This window comes from Phocoena phocoena, chromosome 14, assembly GCF_963924675.1.
Source record: "Phocoena phocoena chromosome 14, mPhoPho1.1, whole genome shotgun sequence".
Classification (NCBI taxonomy): domain Eukaryota; kingdom Metazoa; phylum Chordata; class Mammalia; order Artiodactyla; family Phocoenidae; genus Phocoena; species Phocoena phocoena.
Window position 1 is genome coordinate 5,278,454 of NC_089232.1, and position 13,194 is coordinate 5,291,647.

General features: G+C 47.7%; 1 protein-coding gene across 41 annotated transcripts in view; it reads right to left on the reverse strand.

Annotated features, from left to right (window-relative positions):
* MAP4K4 (mitogen-activated protein kinase kinase kinase kinase 4) overlaps window positions 1-13,194 on the reverse strand; it is a 171,911-nt gene that overhangs the window by 105,034 nt on the left and 53,683 nt on the right. The window lies entirely within an intron of this gene.

The following is a 13,194-nucleotide window of genomic DNA, read 5'->3' on the forward strand; positions in this document are numbered from 1 at the left end:
GTATAGAGACAAACATTTCTACAGTTATGCCTCTTCGCAATGAGTAGGTGCATTCCCTAAAGCAGGACTTAGAATTTTTTTGCAAGAGTCATCAAAGTCCAAGTTTGAAGAAATTTGGGGATGTGAGCTACAACTTCACATATAGGGTTTGTTTAAAATGGATCGGGACACCTGACTGTACGCCCTGGGGAGACAATTTGCCCTTTTAGGGGATAAAAAACAAACAAACAACAAACAAGGAACCTGTGTGAGTGATTTTCAGGCGGCTGAGATGCTGGGTACAGATCTGTGGGGCTCTTCCCCAGTCCTCCCCGTCGGGGGCCACACCCAAGTAGAGGCCAAGGGCAGCAATGTTATTTGGACAATGTCCGTTCAACACACTCTCAGCCAACAGAATTCTGAACTCTAGCACAGCAATCGCATAGCACAAGGACGGCAGGTCTCACCACGTGAGGGAGACCCGAGAGGCCCAGAGAGAGTCCTGTGACCCCTCATGGACTACAGCGTCAGGACCACCAGCAATCAGGTTTCCAAACCATCAATCAATCACAAGGCCTCCGGATACCGTGCGTCACTCTTAGGCCTCTAGTAGATGATGGAGGGGTTTTGCTTCTATTTAAAGGCTGACCGTGCGCTGGGCAATTGGACATCTTCTCACTGCAGTTTCCAAGTCTTCAGGCAACGGCGCCCACCCTGGAGCACCGTGCATCAGACCATCGTGTGACCCAGGGTCTGGCCTCATTTACTGGGGCCCCGGCAGAGCAACACTGCTCGTCTGCCGTCTGCACGGCCTCCGTGCAGTTCCGGATACAATGGGAGGAATGAAGTTCAGCCATTGGGTTGGGGGGGGGGGGGGGGGGGCGGCGCCAGAAGCCACGTTCAGTGGGGAAATGCTCCCCTTCTTTCCAGCAGGTACTCAGAGAAGCCTAAGAAGAGGACGCCTCGAAAGAGGACTAGACGAAGGGGCGGGGCCCACAGGCTTCAGGAAGACGGGGGCCTGAGTGTCAGGGATACAGCGAAGGGGCCGGGACTCGCCAGGATGGCCAGGCCATCCTCTCGTCCCGCTGCAGCCCCTGCTCTAGGAAGAGTTCTCCCCACAAGTGAATCATGACCTCGGGAAGGTGCAGGAAGGTCCGCTCTGGCTCCTTCCCCTGAGCTGCTCCCTCCGTGAAGCACCAGCATCTCCTCCCTGGCGGGGAGAGGGGCTACCTGTGCCACCTCCACCATTTGGCAGGACCTGACGACAGCTGTCTGCTCTGGGTCCTGTGGCTGGCGGCCAGGCAATGCTGGGAAGCCCAGCTTGGGCACCTTAGTCGAATCCATGGAGACTGGGCCAGGAGGACCACGGGGGCGTGAAGACCCACCCTCCACTTAGAAATGAGGCCGGAGAGAAGACGAGCGGTTGCTACTAATCGAATTAAATCTCAATGACCACTGAGTTTTACAGTATAATACTGTTATTCTACAAAAATTACAACAAAAATATAACGTTTTGTGTAATGTAGACCAAAAACATGTTTTTAAAAGATCCCCTTTGGGGGCTCCAACGACACTGTGTTAACATGTTGTTAACAGGAAATAAACTACCAGCAACTTTCTAAAGAACAGAACTTATTTATTGAAGGGGGAATATGATAAATCAGCAGTAACCAAGAGATGTAAATGAAGCTAGCTCATCCTCTTAAGAAATTTTTTTACAAATATAATTTTGCTTCTAACAAATTAATAAAAGCCAGAGAACTGTCTCACTGACATCAATTAGCTGTCAGAGTCGTCAGTCACCCCTATTTCCTTCAGATATTCTTTTAAATATACAACCCCCAACAAATGGCTCAAAATCATGACTGAAAATCTCAAGACATTTCTGGATGAGCAGCACAATACCACAATCCTATTACATCATTAATATGCAAACATGAGAACTCAATTCACTGCTAATATAACGCAGAAGTACATACCACAAAAACCCTACTCCCATTAACTTATTTCTTCTCAAAATTCCATCCACCATGACGACCCTTCCCTGCATTTAAGAACAAACTCGTATGTCTGGAAGCAGAGGGCAGGGACCTTACCCTGCTGGCTTTTCACCATCACAACTCTAGCACCGAGCTGATGGTACGTATTTGTTACGAGGAGCTGAAACTCACTCTACTTTTTTGTTTAAATGATCACACGAGAACAAATGAGACTAAATTAATCAAGCAGTTAAAAAATTTCCCAGTAAAGCAGCCGCAGAGCACAGGGAGATCAGCTCGGTGCCTTGTGTCCACCACCTAGAGGGGTGGGATAGGGAGGGTGGGAGGGAGACGCAAGAGGGAGGAGCTATGGGGATTTACGTATACGTACAGCTGATTCACTTTGTTATACAGCAGAAACTACCACACCACTGTAAAGCAATTATACTCCAATAAAGATGTTAAAAAAAAAAATTTCCCAGTAAAAAGAAAAGAGCCTGAGAAAAGAATCTGAAAAAGAATGAATATGTGTATATGTATAACTGAATCACTTTGCTATACACCTGAAACATTGTAAACCAACTATACTGCAATTTTTTTTTTAATTTTTTTTAAGAAAAAGGAAAAAACCAAGTCAAATAACACCACTTAAGATTCAGTGAACTACAGTTATTTCCAAGAAGCCATGTAGCAAACATAGGCACAAGATTCTGGCAAAAGCAAAAAGCAAAGATGTTCTTTTTCATCTAAAATTACAAAACCAGCACATAATAAATAAAATTCCAGCTTCTTCTCCTTTTAGCTTTCTAACCAAACACCGCCACAGTTTTTAATTGGAAGGGTCTGGACAGGCTGCCACCAGCTGTGGCACTGGCGCCCTGTGCCTCCCCAGAAGGGAGCATTTCTCACCACAGAGCACACAAAAGGCTTCTGTGCCTTCTGCTGAGAAGCAGGCAGCAACGCGGACAGGCCGGGAGAGGGCGTCTTGTGTCACACACTCAACCGAGCCGCTCCTAAAACCCTCAGTTTAGACTGCCACTGGCCGCAAACACCTCTTCCACCGGCCCTCACCTCCTCCACCAGGGAAGACACACACAGGGTCTGGGGCGCGGGGGACAGAGGCGTCGCCACATTATCTCTAGACACACGCAGACTAACGCTAAGGAAAGCAGGCAATGTCTACAATGGGGCCTTTAACCAGAAGCACCAAGGCTAAGCCAAAACCTGGCCACTGCGCGGCCGGTCACAACACAAGCGCAAATTTGGCTCCTTGAGAAGCTAGCTTTGTCTTTTCTAATCCAACACTTTATCCTTTGTAAAAGCAGTTTCAACTCTTAAAAGGAAAGCAGCCTGTACTAAATAATGTTCTCTGTCTCCTAAGCCCACTGGTCAGTTACAGAGGAAACAGGTCGAAATCTTACTGAAAAGGAGAACGTGTACCCCTAACTGGATGTGGAAACACAAAGTCACTTCACTGCCCCCAAATCGTTATGATATTAAAATATCACTGTGGTTATGACGCAAGATAATCATATGCTTAGAAAGGCAGCTGGAGTAATAAGCCACGTGTAAAGAGGAAACAGACAAATAAGTAACAATTAGGAAAACAAGAAAGAAAATCTGTGTTTCAGTTAGCTACTCCAGAAATGTCTGAAAGGCAATCTCTTATTGGAACAAGAGTACCGCTTTCTAGTAAGGCACCAAATCCAAAAGCCAGTTTTATTTGTGGGAAAGTAAGAAAAATAACAGGTCTGAGGACAAGCAACAGAATATTACAGCTCATTCTAGCCCGGTTATCAGTAAGCCAAGCTGTCACAGCACTTATTAAAGCACATCTCCTGCCATACACCCCGCATACAGCGAGTGTCCCTTAGAGGGGACATCTCTGTCTAGGAGACCCGTCTGGAGCCACAGCCCAAGAACTCTGGTTTGGATAAAAACAGGCAGAAGCATCTCCGAAGGCTGAGACATTTGTTCACACCAAATGCTCAGTATTGGTGTTCTTTCCTGGGGTCTGAGAGTTCAAGGACAAGGCCAAGCTGGAGACAACGGATTTCAGCACAACCAAAGCCAAAGACACGCCAACGCAGGCTGCCACGAGGAGAACCTTCCTGAACTCCAAACTGAAGTTTGAAAAGCCTTACTTGTGCGAGAAGAGAGAAGCTCTTTACAATTTAATTTCTTTTTAATTTCTAATAAAAACCAGGGTAAATTATAGGACCTCTCCAACCAACCTCCAGTGAGGGTTCACGTTTGCTGTTGGTTTACTCTTCCTGAAGAAGAGTCTCAAACACGTCCCTGAGGTTTTCCTCACCAGACGGGGTCCCCTGCCCACGGTCCCACTCAGCCATCCCCTCTGACGGACCATCAACAAAATCTCTCCAGGGGAAAAAAGTCGCCTCAACCTCTGCAACCAGACAGAGCTTTGCAAGAATTATTTCCGAGCACAGGAAACACAAAGGGAAATGAGCTTGGAGATCCTGAAGCCGGAAACACGTTAGGAAAAAACACACAACGTTTTAGTTTTAAGAAAACTTTAAAATGAAAAAGAAACACCCAACTCTTAGACGATAAAGCTCTAAATCTGGTCGGGGCTGGAGATCAAAGGCTTAAGATTAATCTCCTTCAAAACTACCCACTCGGGGCTTCCCTGGTGGCACAGCGGTTGAGTCCGCCTGCCGATGCAGGGGACGCGGGTTCGTGCCCCGGTCCGGGAAGATCCCACGTGCCGCGGAGGGGCTGGGCCCGTGAGCCATGGCTGCTGAGCCTGCGCGTCCGGAGCCTGTGCTCCACAATGGGAGAGGCCACAGTAGTGAGAGGCCCATGTACCGCAAAAAAAAAAAAAAAAAAAAAAACAAACTACCCACTCGATTCAAATCACTGCTTGTTTCTACTGCTGAGAAGTCACTTTAGAGAGACCTGGGTGACACCACAAGGACTGAGAGCCGTCACAGCCCACCCTTAAGACGTGGTGATGCTCCCCTCGCACAAAAACCAAATCAAGTTCCCTGATTCACAAACCCCTCATCCTCCCTCCCAGGACCCCTTGTGCAGCCACCAGCTTCCCTGCCATCCACCACCCCGCCACTCAGAAAGAGAAGGGACAGTCAAAGCCAATAGCCTCAGTTTTCTTTCATTCCAAAGACTTTTATAGCATAGAGGCTCACACTAATTTATGGGGTAAAGGAGGAAGTTTTCCCAGCAGCAGTGGAGGATAAGAAGGGTCCACGGCCCCAGGTGAAGAGAGCCATGGGGGGTCAGGGGGGCTGTTCAGAGCATCCCCCTACCACCCACACCTTGGAGTAAGGGGTACAATCTTTAACTGTTAAAGATTAAACAAGTAAGCTGAAAAGAGGCCGAAAGCCAGGGTGGCAAAGAAAGACCTTTAAAAGAATTCATGTTGAGTCTACATTTTAAAATACAACCTGCAGAGTAACCGCCTCCAAAATGGAAATACTGCTTTAACTTTTCATTGTGAGATTTCTAAGCACACAGAAAAGTGGAAGGAATGATCCTAAATATAATGAATATCCAATCACTGAATACCTACAGTCAACATTTATTAACATTTTCACATAGTTATCTATTTCTCTTAACAAGATAGATTTCCCCACTGAACCATTTCAAAATAGGCCATAAACATCAAGAGACCTCAATCCTAAGCACAGAGGAGAGTACCCTCGTGCCAGCACCACAGACCATTGTCACAGCGAAGAAAAACAACAATCCCCAGATTATCCAACACCCGGCCCACGTTCAAATGTACCCGACGCCCCTACGCCGCTTTGAGCTTGTTTCCATGTCAATCCCTCCAGCACCTCTGAAGCCACAGTGCTGACTTTTTGAAGAAACAGGGCCAGCTGCCTCATAGGAGGACTCACGTTTTGGATTTATCTGATGATTCCTTTATATCACTTGTGTTGTCAACCTGTTCCTCTAGCCCCAATTTCACCTTAGATTCTGGTTAACACTTTTGGAACAGTATTTCATGGATAACACCGCATATTTCTACAGCATTGAAAGAGATTATACACCATGTCAGCCTGCCCAACTATCAGTGATCCTAAATTTGATCACTTCAGTGAAATAAACATTTCAATCTGATATTATTTCAATTAAAAGCATTTAGGATTTCTAGGGATGTTTATAAAGAAGGGAGAATGCAGGAGAAAGAAAAGAGGAATAATTAATAAGGGAAGCAAACGAGCCAAAATACGGAAGAAGTCAGGGTCCTGGTTTGCGTCAACTAAATTAGCCAAATTCTGAGCAACAAGTATGACCAGGAAGTCAGGGGTCTGTAGTATTCAGGTATAATCAGCTTCACAAAAATCTCAGAGCTTTGGCGCACACACAACTACCAGGCGATTAATAACACCACGAAACTATCCACGTAACTCATTCCCCAGGTACCATTAAAACATGTTTGTATGCAGTATGCACGGCACACCATCTTCCAAGTCATTACCTACTTCCCAAACATGCCTTCCCATATGCATATTCACAAAATGGGCCATGCCAACAACCCCCGGGAGGCAAGCAGGGCAAGGATGTCCTTGTCCTCGTCTGACCAATGGGAATCTGAGCCGGAAGGCAGGATCAGACAAGATCACAGCGTCAAAAGGAGGTTAGATTCCAAGTCACCTGACGCTCAGGGTAACGACTTTTCCAATAAAATAAGTCATGATTTCACAGCAAGGTGCAATGTGGATACAGTTCCCCAGAGACACCTTTATGTGTGGTAGCGCAGTACAATGCTATATGGGCGTGGTGTTCGTATTTTATTTCCGTAAGGTACAGTTCTATGCATGCACGAATATACATATGCAATACATAGGTCTTTTAATCTCACTGTTCCTCTGAGTAAACAATATTTATAAGTACGTTAAATAAATCCTCTTTCAGGAACATCAATCCCACACAGACTTCCCACCTAAGTAAAGCTGTGGCGATGACAGATGTGACAGCACTGCTGCCATCAGCGCCTATGTGCTCAGGCAGGAGCTCTCAGCGCCCCACCGTGTGTGGCTGGCCTCCGGGTCCACCTCTCTCCACCGAGAGTCCCGCGTAGGCGCCCTGTGCCCGGCACTGACCTATTCAAGTCAGGTCCTGTTTTAAATGCACCAGGAGAGTTCTTTTGAATTTCCCAGTTACTCATCTCACTGCGCTGCTGTGGAGTCTCAAATCCACAAACTCTGGGGCTTCTTTGCCAGAACTACGGGTGGATTTAATATCTTCTGAAAACCACTACTCTGCTCACGGTTTCTTTAGCTAGAAGATGCAAAGAAGGACTTCCCCGCTTTGTTTGCCATTCTTGTTAACAACTATGGTCATACTTCAATTGGGAAGAAATGAATTGAAATTTGATTTTCTAAGCCTACCGACTTGGCCACCAAAACCCTAGGAAAATCACAACCATCAAGAGAAAATCCAGAGAAAATGATATAAACACAACATCCAAAGTCGTCCGACCGTGTCAAGACTTGTACTAATACCCGGCGGTGCCCAGTGGCTCGGCTGGGAACCCGCTCTGGTCCAGCCCCTGGCGTCCTGAGAGCGGAGCCGTCACCCGCTGGCGGGTGAGAACAGGAAGGTAAGAACGGGGGTCCCCGAGGGCCTCCTTCTGCAGCCCCTCTGGACGGGCCTCTCCCTGGAGCTCTGCAGGAACCGAGTCCGAGGCCCTACTGCTGCCTGCACTGCAGGCAGCCCCGGCGACACAACCAGGCAGTGACGGAGTGGGGAACCCAGCACGGGGTGCTCGGCCACCACCCTACTCTGGTCAGCGTCCCCAGGAGCTGCCTAGCGGGTGCTGATCAGAAGTCACATTTCCACCACAGGCAGCACGACAGCCCGGCCCCCACCAGCAGCTGCAAACTAGCAGGAAGCAGACCTCGGCTTCCCATCACCCTCTCTTCCCCCAGCTCCACGCACACCCACCCAGGGAGGGCCAGTGCTCGGGGGGTAGCGTGTCAACTCAGAGGCGTCCAGCCCTCTGCCAGCCCCCAGTGGACCACAGAGCAGCTCTGTCCACCACATGCTTGGGGGGCTCTTCACAGCGACCTGGAATGAGGAAACCCCGTCTACTGCCAGACTTTTGTTAAAGGGCTCCCATTTAGACGGCCGTGCCCCTCCTAGTCTCCCCCTGTGCCACTCTAGCCATTTTACCTCCACAAGAGCTGACAACTCAGCAGATGGTATCAAAAGTGCTTCTGTACTCAGGCCTGAACGGGAGTATGAAGGCCCAGGGCCGGACAGAGGTTCTATTCAGAAGGACCGCCTTTGACAGCTCCCCTGGCCTTCCAAACCCCAGGAACTCGAGTCACTGCCGGGGGGCGGGGGGCCTTCTCTGCCCAAAGGGGACGGGGCAGGGGACACAACCCCTGTGCTACCTGGGCTGGCCGTGCACCCCCCAACACACACAGCGAGGCCAGGCCACACGCAGACTTTTATCAAGGGGTGGCAATTCCCAGATTCCACCTTCTCTCCATGAGGACTTCTTCCAGATTTTTAATCCCTCAGAATGTGGGATTCACAGTTCCTGATGCCAAAGGTCATCACCCGAATCATGACACCATTTACTGGACACTAAACTAAAAGTCAACTCACCTTCCACACACCTTCTAGTCCTAAAAACAACCCTATTTGGCAGGGAACCCCCAGCCCTAGTTTTCCAGACAAATGAGCAGATGGAGAGGATTAGTTAACTCGCCCACTCTGACAGACCCACCAGGAGTCAGCCCAGGTGTGGTCACCTACCTCTACCTCTGTCCAGGTGCCGCGACGGGGAAGCGGCGGCTGAAGAGGGGTTCAGTGTCCCTTTCTCCTCCGAGCTCCCACCCTCACTGGAATCTAACTGCCTGACTACAAGGTGAGAAGTCTCGGGAAGAGGGGCTGACTCTCCCACTCACGCCTGTACGCCGGCACCCAGGCGACAGCCACACAGAGATGCTGCAGCCATTCTGCTGGATGTCACCCACCCCTCGGGCGAATCACTGGAAACGATCAAGCGCCACCAGCTCCAAGATCTACACAACCATAAAAAGTTACAAGAAAGGCCTAATGACAACAAACCCCCCAAACCTTACTTTACATCGCCTTCAAGTACCACATCTACACCCAGACCAAGTGAAAAGAAACCCGTATTGTCACAATGGTATCCTACCTTCCATAGCAAGTGCGTAAAACAAATGCTTCCCTTTAAAACTCTAGTTACTATTGCTTAAACATGACTTTGTTCCCAGAGTTCTTACAATTCCAAAGATTTAAAGGTGATTCTTTGGACTCAATCTAGTCTTTCTTTATCTAAGTGCCAACAAGTTAAAAGGCTCAGTTTTGAGCTATTTAAAAAAAAAAGAAAAAACTGTATTATTCTAACAAACAGTATTTAACGGCTGCCTCTCCACTGCTTTTTTTTTTTTCTTTTTCATCTAGTTCGTATACAGATGTCTCAGTGCGTCTGGGAGCCAGCTCTTTAAGAAACTAGAGAGCACTGAAAACCCAGAAATATTTTAAAGGCTTAAGTGAAATAGAGGCTAAAAAAATTTTTTTCAGGAATTAAAGGAAAAGCTCGGTTAATTTTCACTTGTATTATTACCGTTCCCCTTCACAAACCAACCGCCTTCCTCTAGGTTGGAGAATTCCGGACAGCAAACTCGGAGGAAATGCCGAGGAGATGGTGTCACACAAGACTCCTTACGGAAAAGGGAAATAGATAAGACCTCTTTCTAGGAGAAAAATGCCCAAGGAAACCCAAGGAAGCAAACTTTATTCAAATAGAGCAAAGTCTAGCCTGACTTAATGAGACTCTGCAGGCTGATGACAAGGAAAACCAGAACGCTAAAATATGTGGAGTTAAAACGGCAAATCCACGTTCATAGTGTCCAACTCCCAGGAGATCAATCTAACCCCAAGAGAACGTACCTCCTGACGTGTGAGTGTGATCACCTCTAACGTCTATATTGCCGACCTCGGCCAGGTTTCCCAAGTGTTTTCTCTCCTTCCTTCAGGTCACACGTTTCATCTTAAGAGGACGAGTGTCTACAGCAAAGCTGTGGCATCAGGCAGGGTGAAGGTGATCACAGGAGAGCGGGTGGAAAACCCCAGTCCTGGGAGAACTTGAGTAAATAATGAAACTTATCACCCTTGATACCGACCTGATCCGAACCATAAATAAATGCAGAACGGCACAACCCTGACAGCATCCAGCGCGTCCTCAAACCCCTCTGTGGCACCTCTTTTCAGAGAAAGGATGTGAAATAGCTACCGTTACAACAATTCTGACACACAGATATCTCTGATTTATCATCTTCCAAGAACAGAGGGTTCCATGACGATATTCATTACTATAAAAACTATTTTAAAAGTTTTGTTTTTCCATGGAGGCTCTATTAAATGACCTATCACTACTATGTCTGTTTACTGAAAAAGAAGAATTTGGACTGTGTTCGAGTCTTGATTTTCACCGCTAGCAGACTACCGATTACTTTTCTATAGATCCAATCTATTCACTTACTGTTATTATTGACCAGGAAGGCATTCTCGGATTTTATAGAGAGACAGAGAGACAGAAAGAGAGATTATATACACGGTACTTTCTACATCCTGTACAAAGTATTCTGAGGCTATCAACAGAGGATGATCTAAAAAAATAAAGTTAATATATCATTATTTGCAAAAGCACTTGTCAAACTGTAATTATTTCGATGACTTTCTTATAGCTCTGTAATTATATAAAGTCCCAAGGCTCTTTATGTGCCAAGCTTTTTACATGACAGAAGTTTCCCTCCTGTTATTACTCCTGACCCCAAAGGGACACACAGATACTTTTAAGAAGTCCAACAAACCCACTGCACTCTGCATGAAGTACAACGGAAGAACAGCAACAGCGTTAAGGATCTTCCCCCAAAACAACCCACCAAGCAAATATTAACGCGAACATCCTTCAGAGCACAGCAGGGTAGTCTGTAAGCGAGGGAGGCCGTGCGATGATCAAGCGCACGTGGTAAAAGTGACACGGGTTAGACTCCGCGCCATCACCACCGACCACTTTACCCCTGACTTCCAACACCACTTCAACGGTATTTCTCAACTGCTAGAAGGCAGGCGCCGGTGCTCCCGGCAGCAAGACAAGAAGAGTTTGGACAAGATGGCGTCAGCGTCCAGATCGCGGCTCAGCTTAAGCAGGTCTGTTTAAGGCTCACATTAAACTTTACAGCAAGTCTAAGAAGGAGCACTGAGACCCCATGAGTTCATTATGGTCAAGGTGTCTTCGTGACTTCCTGAAACACAGCTGACCCAGGAAAAGGCAGAGGTGATGCACTTGATTCTGCCTTTAACTTAAACGGCAAGTGAGCGGACATTTCTACTCCAAATTCTTCACTGTAGTGAGCTTACTTTAAACCTCGTCAACACAATGAAACGACCTCTCCTCACCTCTTCTCAACCAAAGACAAAACGAAACCAAGTCTCCCAGGCAAGCAGAGCCCAGGAAATTACTTTTACGTGCCCAGAAAGCCTGGGCACAAAATCCCAGCTCAGCAAGTCCCACCGTGTAGGTCCAGCACTGAAAGCAAGGCGGCCCTCAGCTGCCCCCCGAGCCCTGTGAAGCAGGGAGGAGGCAGCACCACACCGTGTGGACCCGCTCGGGTCCACCCCGGGCGGTGAACTAAGGAAAGGGGCCGGGAGCCGTCGCCTCACGCCTGTGCCTATGGCTCAAAGCACCGAAGTGTTCGTAAGGGCAAATGTTCCCCTCCAACAAAACACGTCGAATTGTACGTCAATACTGCTTTCTTGCTAAAGAAAAGGGGCCTCGGTAAGAGCGTGCTGCAATCAAACCCTTCTCAGAGACCAATGACGAGGCTCAGAGACTCACTATCTGATTTAAGGTACACAATTAAGTGTTAAGTCCTTTCACGGAATTCTCATGATAAATTTAAAGAATCCCCCTCAAAAAACGCAAACTGATCTATAAGAAGGTCTAAATTAGAAATAAACGCTTTACTTCTTATTTAGAAGAAAGCACTTTAAAACTTTTGAGAAGGAAAAGCAGAAGGGTGATGCGGAGAATTCCTAGGCTGAAATTTCTGGTCCCGGAGCAACTGACTCCGCTAATCGACAACCTGGATAAACTGGTCAGAAGAAGGGCCAATAGGAAACCGACTCAGAGCACCTGAAATGTGAGAATCACACTATGAATAAAGCTGCCCTGCCACACACAGCAACAGGAGGAAGTTACCACAGACAGATGTGCCCTTAGGAACGTCACCAGGCAACGAGAAGGCGGGCAGCAAACCGCCTTGTCCAGCACCCGCAGGAGCCCGAGCCCAGCCCCCATGGGCTCCCCCCTTCAAGGCAGAAGACCGCTCTGCAGGAGTCTGCACCAAGGCAGGGTGCTCGCCACTAAACAGGCGCCTCTGTTTAATTAGGAAATGTTAACAGGCAGATGGGAACACGCCGAGGAAGAAAGGATTCATGCAACAACAAAAAGTGGGAAGCAGGGAGAGAAAAACAGAGACCAAAAACTTGTCATCTGTGCAGACACAGGGATGGTACGCCAAGTATCTTCTTCTGGAGTTTCTGTTCCTTCGACAGCTGTCCCAGGCGCCTAGATTCTCAGTAAGGGTTTTCTTCCAGAAGCATCTCCCCTGGGGACAGGGATAATGGGAGATGTGCGCCGGGTGCTGATGGGAGTAAACAAGTATGAAAGGAGCAGAAGACGGGCCAGCCTCTCCCTTCCCTGCCTCTGAGGGTTATTCATTCCCAGCACCGGTCATGTGAACTCAGAGTCTGCGTGACACACAAAGGGCCTTTACTAGGAAGTCCACAAGGGAAGCTTTAAGAATGTTAGCCTAGAATAGAGAATTTTTCGGTCTGCTTAAAAAAAAAAAGACATCAAAACAGCAAATTAAAATTTAAAAAAGCATCTGACAAACCATGTCACTTGCCTTACTCGTTAGTGATTCCCAAATCTAGCCAACAAGGTCCACACCTCACTGGGTTTTCCTGGCAAACGTAATATTCCTAAGGAAGCAGCGGTTCCCATCCACGAATGTTTCACCTGAACAGGTTCTCTGGACAGCTAATGGTCACCTTTAATTCCTTCCGGAGTAAGGCGTCAATAAATAAAGAGAAACACACTTAACCACCGCACATCTGCTCACTGTCTGGAGGCAGCATCCAAGCCGGGTCTCTGCAGCCGTTACAAACGCTGCCCTGGACCCCCGCCCCACCCCGTTGTCAA